Raw genomic sequence first — 8,393 nt, 5'->3', positions numbered from 1 at the left:
AGAAGTTAATGACTCAGTGTCTAGTTGGCAGCTGGTATCTAGTGGACTGCCCTAGGGATCAGTCCTGGGGCTGGCTTTGTTCAATATTTTTATCAGTTACCTGGAAGATGAGATATAATGCACCCTCAGCAAGTCCGCATATGATGTCAAGGTGGGTGGAGTAGCAGATATGCAAGAGGGTAGGGCTAGGATTTAGAGAGACCTCAACAACTGGGAGGATCGGATCATAAGAAATCTCATGAGATTCAATAAGAAGTGCAAAGTCCTGTACTTTGGATGGAACAATCTCATGCACTGGTACAGCCTGAGGACCAGCTGACTAAGCAGCAGCATTTCAGAAAAGGACCTGGGACTTACAGTGGACAGTAAACTGAATATGAGCCAACAGTGTGCCCTTATTGTAAAGAAAGGTAACGGCATACTGGGCTGCATCAGCAGGAGCATTGCCAGCAGATCAAGAGAAATGATTATTCCCCTCTACTATCAGAAAAGATGTGGAGAAATTGGAGAAAATGTACCAGAGAGCAAAGAAAATAGTTAAAGGGCTGGGGCACATGACTTATGAAAAGAGACTGAGGTACCTGGACTTATTTAGTCTAGAGAAGAGAAGACAGAGGGGATTTAATAGCAGCCTTCAACTACCAGAAAGGTGGTTCTGAAGAGAATGGAGCTGGACTGTTCTCAGTGGTGGTAGATAACAGAACAAGGAGCAACGGGCTCAAGTTGCAGGAAGATAAGTTTAAGTTAGATATTGTTATAACTCTCACTAGGACTGTAGTAAAACACTGGAACAGGTTAGCCAGAGAGGTAAGGTGGTAGAATCCTCATCCTTAGAGGTTTTTAAGATCTGGGCAGACAAAGCCTTGGCTGGAATGATCTAGTTGGAGATGGTCCTGCTTTGAGCAGGGTAATGAACTAGATGACCTCCTGAGGTCCCTTCCAACTCTAATTTTCTATGATTCTAAGTTCCAGGCCACGGGAGGAGCACTCATAGTGTGGCTCTGTCAGATTCTGGCAAATCTGCCAAATTCCTTTTCCATGCCCTTGTGTGATAAGGTAAGGACCTTACAGGGTACTACTGGGGGACTCATTATTTGTATAGTTCTGTTACATACTCTCTTGTGGCTTCTTTAAAATGACTAGCCTTGCTTGATCCAGTGACTTCTCATATGGTAGTCTTTCTGTAATCATTTCTGGTGGCTGATCCTAGCCCAGAAAACTAACGGAGGTCCTTCATTATAATGCAGTTTGACAGTACAGATCCCTTGGCTTTTTGGTATTTAGGAATATCACTGGGTTGCCTCTGTTTGGATTCCTTTATTCCAGTTGAAACTGCCTCGCAGAAGTGTGTTTCTATAGTGTTCCAGCCACCTGTATCTAAGCCATTTAGAGATACAGTTCTCAATATCACAGGTGGAGAAGTATAGGACAGATCAGGCCTTTTTTCTTTCTCCTTAGTACAGTACAGTGGGATGATGACTGGAACTCTGATAAGCAGTACAGCATGGGGTAGAAAGCAACTGCCCTAAGTTCTCCTTATTCTCACAGAGTGGCTACAGGAAATGTTGGGGCAGGGAGGAGATAGAAAGGAGCAAGTGGACAAACAGTACTTCCTATTACCTGCTGTTTGAAGCAAAAGTTCATCTTGGTCCTTAAATAATTTAGTCCAGGTAACCCATCCCTAATTATTATGCAAGGCAGATAAAGAATGATGTCACACTAGATGTGAATGGAACAATCTGATTGTCATCCTCTGCCATTATGTGCTTGTGGAGGCTTTATTACCAGTTATAAGGGCAGGCAAAATTAAAGTCAATAAAGGTCTAATCCATTGATCAAATAAGATCTAAGCTCTCATTTGTGCAGCATTTCTTACTCACTTTAGTAAGTCAGTGGGACTGCTTGAATAGGAAAATGTTCTTTACCGGGAGTAAGGTTTTTATATACTAGCCTTACAGCCTACAGAGAGTATAAAATAAAGTTCAGGAACCTGCTTCTTATCTTACTTAAACAGAGAAGGAAAAGCAGCTAGCAATCCTCCACAGAAAACAACAGAGACACACCATTTTCATAGCAGTGGGCCCAAATACAGTAGAGCTATGACCACTGCTAACTTTACTGACCTACAAATCCAGATGCCTACCGAAGCATGCTGTTGAGCTGAGAACAAGATGTAAACAAGCAGGTTTAAAAATGTGTAAAAACTTGTATTTCCATTCTGGGGGAGAAGGAAGCAGAGTCATTTACATGCTTAATCATGTAATTTACATTAAATAAATATGACCACTAAAAATACTTACAATTAAAGCATAACCTGATTTCAGCTCCCATGTGGGGAGACACTTAAAAGAGCTAAATACCTCTTGGGGCCTAGAAGAATTCTTTAGTGAGATACAAAGGAACATTTAAAATAAAAAGCAGGCAGGCTACATTACCACAATTTTATTAGCAAAATTTCCCATGGAATTATCTTCATCACATGTGGAGGAGAAATGAGAACAAGACATACAGACAAATAGAAGGAGACAATTGGCCAAACATTATAAAGCCTGTACAACTAGGACCCCTGGAGAGAATTTTCTTGGAAAGTTTAATATTAGGCTCCTTTGTATATAAATGATCTCAACATAAACTAGAACCAAAAAAAACCTTTCCAGTTATGACTGAAGGGGATATGGATGTTTCAGACATTTTAAAACAGACTGCATCTACCTGTATGCAAATATACAAGATGGAAGAAAATATGAGGAGATTTCCTCACCCCTTTCTGCCAGCTGCTATCAGGACAGGGAGCAGATTAAATATTCCAGGTTATTCCTGTGATCAATGCTCACCTTTCCAAGGGGGAGGCAGGGCCATGACCACCAGCTTTACACCAGCCAAAGGACAAGCAGCATTGTCATGGTGGAGCTAGTCTGGAGAATCTCTGGAGAAATGCTGTGAGAACCGGGCATAATTCCTGTGATGTGCTTCTGCTGCACCGTAGTTCCCCTTTCCACAGCAACAAGAGTGGTAGCTGGCCAATGGACAGAAAAGGTCCCAGCACCTTGGGAATTCTGGAGGAACTGCCCAAGGCACTGATGGCAGTCTCTCAAAGACAGGCTCCTGACAGTCTGAAGCATCATGTTCAAGAGAAGTAATCAAAGAGAGTGTGATCATAAAAATTCATTACAATTCTTGTAGTGGCAATAAACGAATGATTCGCAAGTTCACAGAACAATGAATTTTCAAAACTCCTATACAACAGTGTGGAAAACAAGATAGCAGAAATCCAGAGGGGAAAAAAAAATCAGAGGGAACAAATTAAGGATGATTATTCCTTCTGTCGATATCTAAATACCATCATCTCTATATGTGTACAACAGCTACATACAATCTAAAGAGACATAACATAAAAATTGTGCTCTGGGTTTTAAACTATTTGCCATGCAACAACATTAATGAATATATTTGCATTGTAAAGGTACAATATTTGCAAGCTTCCATTAAAGAGAAGTGCCTCAAAGGGTTGATTTTAAGGAAGTCTAAAGTAAGGATACAGAACGTGTTGCATGTTGGGAAAACACTGGCACTCTGAAAAAACATTTCTGTTCTATATTCTCTAATATTTATCTGGAGGTTTAATACTGATTGTATTGGTTGGTATATTTCTTCAAAAAAGTATACTGAGAGCAAAACATTTTCATAAATGTGGTATTACTAAAATCTCTCTCTAAATTTCCCACACATACAGTTTCTGCACAAGAATACTTGAAAAAAGACATAAATGTTATGACTGGAGCTGCTGTAATGCACTAACACCCTGAATTTCACGATAACAGTTTTTCCAATTTTTTCCCTCTGAAATGTTTTGAAATTCAAAATTTTGCGATTTGAAAAAAGCCATCTTTATGGAATATTTTTTTAATTTCAGCTATTGCTGAAAGTCATATTTTTTACTAGGTCTAATTTTTTTTCTCATGTCTTGTCTTTAACTAACTTCTTGTGGGCACTGCAGTGACATGAAGAGTAGTAATGATTTGCTGAATTACAAATATAAGAACTTTCAATCTGTTGAGTCAAAGAAGGCATTTGATTAGTTGTGATGAAAGGGGACAAGCAGAGTTTCAAGGCCAGTGCAGTTTTGGGTATTGGGAATAGATAAGCAAAAAGACCTGGAATATTCACTCTATTTGACAAACCAATTTCTTCCACCATGCATACATTTCCCATTATGGTCTTGTGGATAGTTTCATTCCATATCCTTTTTTTTTTTTTTTTTTTTTTTTAAATAAAGGAATTTCTAAGCCTAATACAACTTGTATTACCAGCTATCCTCAAGTGTTGAGCATTTACTGTGAGGGTGCATACAAACATTATATTTAGATTGCCTTAACTGAGCAATATAAATTCCTGGGCATGCAGGTGTGTCACAGGGGGCCATCTCAAAATGAGTCCCATCATTGGCCCACCCACCTGTCTAGGGCAGCCCACTCACCATGCCTTTGTTGCAATTAAATAGTTGTTCCTAGGCAAGAGGCTGACCATTTATTACCCTGGTGCCAAGGACATAATACAGAGCTCCAAAACATCCCACCACTATGCCCCATGCCTCACAGATGGCATCCAGATCCACTATTACTCCCCTGGCTCCTTAGCTGGGCTGCATGCAGCCTATGGCCCAAACTTGGCCTCAGGTATCCTCAGATGTACCTTGTCTACCTGCCCCCGACTCAGACCTCTACTCTTCCCCCTCACTGGGGCCTCTATTTCTGGCCAGCCTATGCACAGTCCTTCAGGCCCCCACAGACCCTACTATATGCAGCCTCCAGCTCTCTGTCCCACACTGAGCCGAACTCAGCTTCTGGCCTGTCTCTGGGCTTCTACTCTGCCCCTCACTGGGATCCTGGGCCTTATGCCCCTTGGGCCTCACGTGTTTGTTGATGTGCCTAGACCCCACCTCAGGCCCCATTCAGTAGGCCTGGACCCTGTGCTTTTCTGTTAGGGGTGCTCCCCTAGACTTTCCGCTTCATGGGATACCCACAAAATAAAGGGGACTGAGGCTTTCTGGCATCCCATCCTCACCTTTCCCTGGGGAGGCACAAGTGTGGCATTTTCCAGAGGCTGCCCTGCCACAAGCAGCCCCAACACACCATCCAACCTCAGCAGAGTGTAGTTTCAGGTCATGCCCCAGGCCCGAGAACCTCCTCCATCCTACCCTGACCTCTAGGCATTCTGAGAGCTCCAGGCTGAGTGATGTTGTGCCTCTGGCTCCCTAGATGTAACTCCCAGCTCTGCTCCTAGGGCCTTGGCTTATCCCGAGGCTGCCCAGCCCTCCTCCAATCTGGTGGCCCTCTTGTGGTCATGTGACAGCCTAATTGATCCTAACTGCACCTGCCAGCTGCTCCACAGACTGCTCAAGCCCCTTAAACTGCCCTGCCATAAGGTGTTTGCAGGGCTTAGGTTTCCTTAAACATGGTATAGCTAATCTAAAGTTTATTCTTGTCAGATGAAAACTAACTCTAGATCAGCATGGGTAATCCAACCTAAAATGGGTTAACTCAATGTAACAAATGCTTATATGCATTCCCAGCACAATTCTAGGCCTGAAAAGCCTGCCACTCTCCATGGCCCCCGGGGTTTTCCTGTTTTTACTCTTACCACCCCCCATCTTGACCAAGCTATTTTTACCCTCTCCCCTAACTATTCCCTCCCCAGCCTTCCTTGTCCATGGCTGCCCATTTTCCTCCTGGCAAGAGACAAACACCTACATGTGGTAATCCTAACTCAGGTTTAAGCAGCTTAAACTAAAGCATCTAAACCTGAGCCAGATACCACGAACATTTGTTCATACACTGTGTATGCATCTACACAAAATGCTTACTGAACAATGCAATAATCGAATGTGCAGTAAACCATCAGCTTCTACTCATGAGTGAGATTTACTGCTTAGTAAATTAGGCTAATGAGCCATTTGCTAGTGCCAACAAATACAAGTACTAGATTAATGGTGCATTAGCTACTGTGCAGTAGTGCACATGCTAACCTGATCCACATGGCTGGGAACTGTCCCCGCTCCCAGACAGCTCCACCCACTCCCTGGAGTCCAGACCTGACTCCCATACCTTCTCCCAGCCCTTGGCTGACATCTGGGGAGCCTGAAGCTCCCTCTGGCTGCTGCAGGGAGGGCAGAGCAGGGCAGGGGGGCAGGAGCAGCCCTGGACTGAACTGCTCCTGTTGGGAACAAACTTGCTGCCAACAAAGGCGGATGTGTAGATGTGCACCCAGGAACACTTTAATGAGCCTTAATTTTCTTCACAGATACTGATCAGCTTCACATGGCAGCTGAGGAGGATTTGTGCATTTCAAGTCCTAGCAAATGTACATAGCTATTATTGAAATATCATCCATTGCTATGTTAAGAAAGTACACAGGAGGACTATAACCTTTGTCTTTTGTCTGAGGCTAGCCAGAGAACATATAACAGTTGCCATGCCAAGTCCTTAATTATATCCAGCAGCTCTTTCTCAAGGGACTTGAGATATATCAGTATATCTTATTTGTCAAGAAAGACCCAATTATTAGGAAGTCAAATCCATAGTTTTTGGTGATCTTGACAAGTATTTCTGCTTTTGCTGATGAATGAGATCATGCCCTTTATCCAGGAGGTCACAAACCAGGTTCTGTAAAAGAGGGCATTACAGCTTTATGTCTTTGAGAAGAAAAGGACATGGGCATTACCGAGATTTTTCACTGTAATTCAACAAGTATATTATGAACTAAAAAGCTGTAACATTAAGTATGTTTCATTTGGCAGAACAACTTGAGGATGCCAGGCAGGGGAGTCCCTTCGTTAACTAACTTTTTTTTTTTTTAATACATGAACATGTGTGAGTCAGGCATCCACTTCATAGGGTTCTTGCACTGGGTTATTTCTGTTCCAGTGCACAGACTTCTGTATGGGCCCCATGTCCATGGGCAATGATCAGAACTAAATAAATTCATTTAAATCTTCTTATGAAAGGGCCAGGGTCAGTCTTAACTCAGTAATTCTCCTAATCCAGGAAAAGAAACCCATGTCCTTTCACCCCACATCACTGCAAATAGTATCATTGGTTTCAGGTGCACCCTCACTTGATAGATTTTTCTCCTGCTACAGCATTTTTTTCAAAGTTATGATTTTAAACTTTTTTCTTATCAACTAGTGGACTGAGTGTACATGCCCCATGAAAACAAATAGCAAGCTCTTAAAGGTAGCAATAGAAAAAGGAAAAATAAAACTAAATATGTTCCTAGTTTCTTCCACCCAGTATCATGAACCAACTGAAATCCACTCAGTAGAGAACATGAGAGGGAAAATTAGCTATATGCACTTTCATGATCTTTCAGACTCTCAGTTTGCTGAGTTCTTATGTTGCCCCAAGCACAAATAGGGCAAACTCAAAATTATTCTAATTTGTGCTAACTGATAATGGTTCCTAAAGGTCATAAAATGAGCTAGAGATCCCCTCCCATTGTTTGGCCCCCATCATGCCAAAAATTCAGCTTTACTGTAATTCCATGTCATATAAAGTAGGATGTTTTGATTTGTACTCATGCATTTTCCAGTATCATAGCAGACCTCTCCTTCCACTCCTCTCCTCCATACTTGGCCCCATTCATGGTCATAACTGAAGGCTTTTTGCTCCAGTAACCAATTATTTACAAATTATAAGCTATTCTATTATGATAAATGATCAGCAGTGATTACTAGGGGCCAATCCTGGCACTCACTGAGTGCATCTACACATACATTTGTTCCAACCTAAATTTACTCTGGTGTAAGCACTTCCAGGCAGGCATCCACACATGCAAGGGAGTAGGGAGCAGATTTACTACTCTTTGCACCAGTTATCCTGCAGCCATGCAATCAGCCCCTGCTGCTACTGGGAGGAGCTATAGGCTCTGGCTGCAGCTGCCAGAGGCAGCCTTCTTTAAAAGCCAGTCCCAGTTGCTGATCTCTGGTCAGCTTCTTCCTTGCCCAGGAGCAGTGTGCCAAGTGCAGGGACAGAACACAGCCTCTCCTTGCTGCTCTGACTGTCCATGCTATAGATGCTCCTGCCCCTACCCCTGCCCCTGCCCCTGGCAGCAACGACCAGTGCCCTGGGCTCCTGGCACAACAGTGTCCATCAGTTAGGGTTACCATATTTCCAGGTCCAAAAATGAGGACACCTGTTGGGGGGGGGGAGGAGCAGGGGGAATATGATGGGGGGGGACAGAAGTGCCCTGCCCCTGCCTCTACCCCTGCCCCTGCCCATTCTGTTGTCCCTGACTGACAAGCGACACATCCCCATCCCCCCAGCCCTGTTGCTGTCCCTCACTTTAGACCCACTAACCCCAGCTCTGCCTGTGCCCCTCACTCCCAAACAGCAGTA

Source organism: Crocodylus porosus, unplaced genomic scaffold (genome assembly GCF_001723895.1).
Source record: "Crocodylus porosus isolate Cpor-Errol unplaced genomic scaffold, CroPor_comp1, whole genome shotgun sequence".
Lineage (NCBI taxonomy): Eukaryota > Metazoa > Chordata > Crocodylia > Crocodylidae > Crocodylus > Crocodylus porosus.
This window is presented reverse-complemented; position numbering follows the sequence as displayed.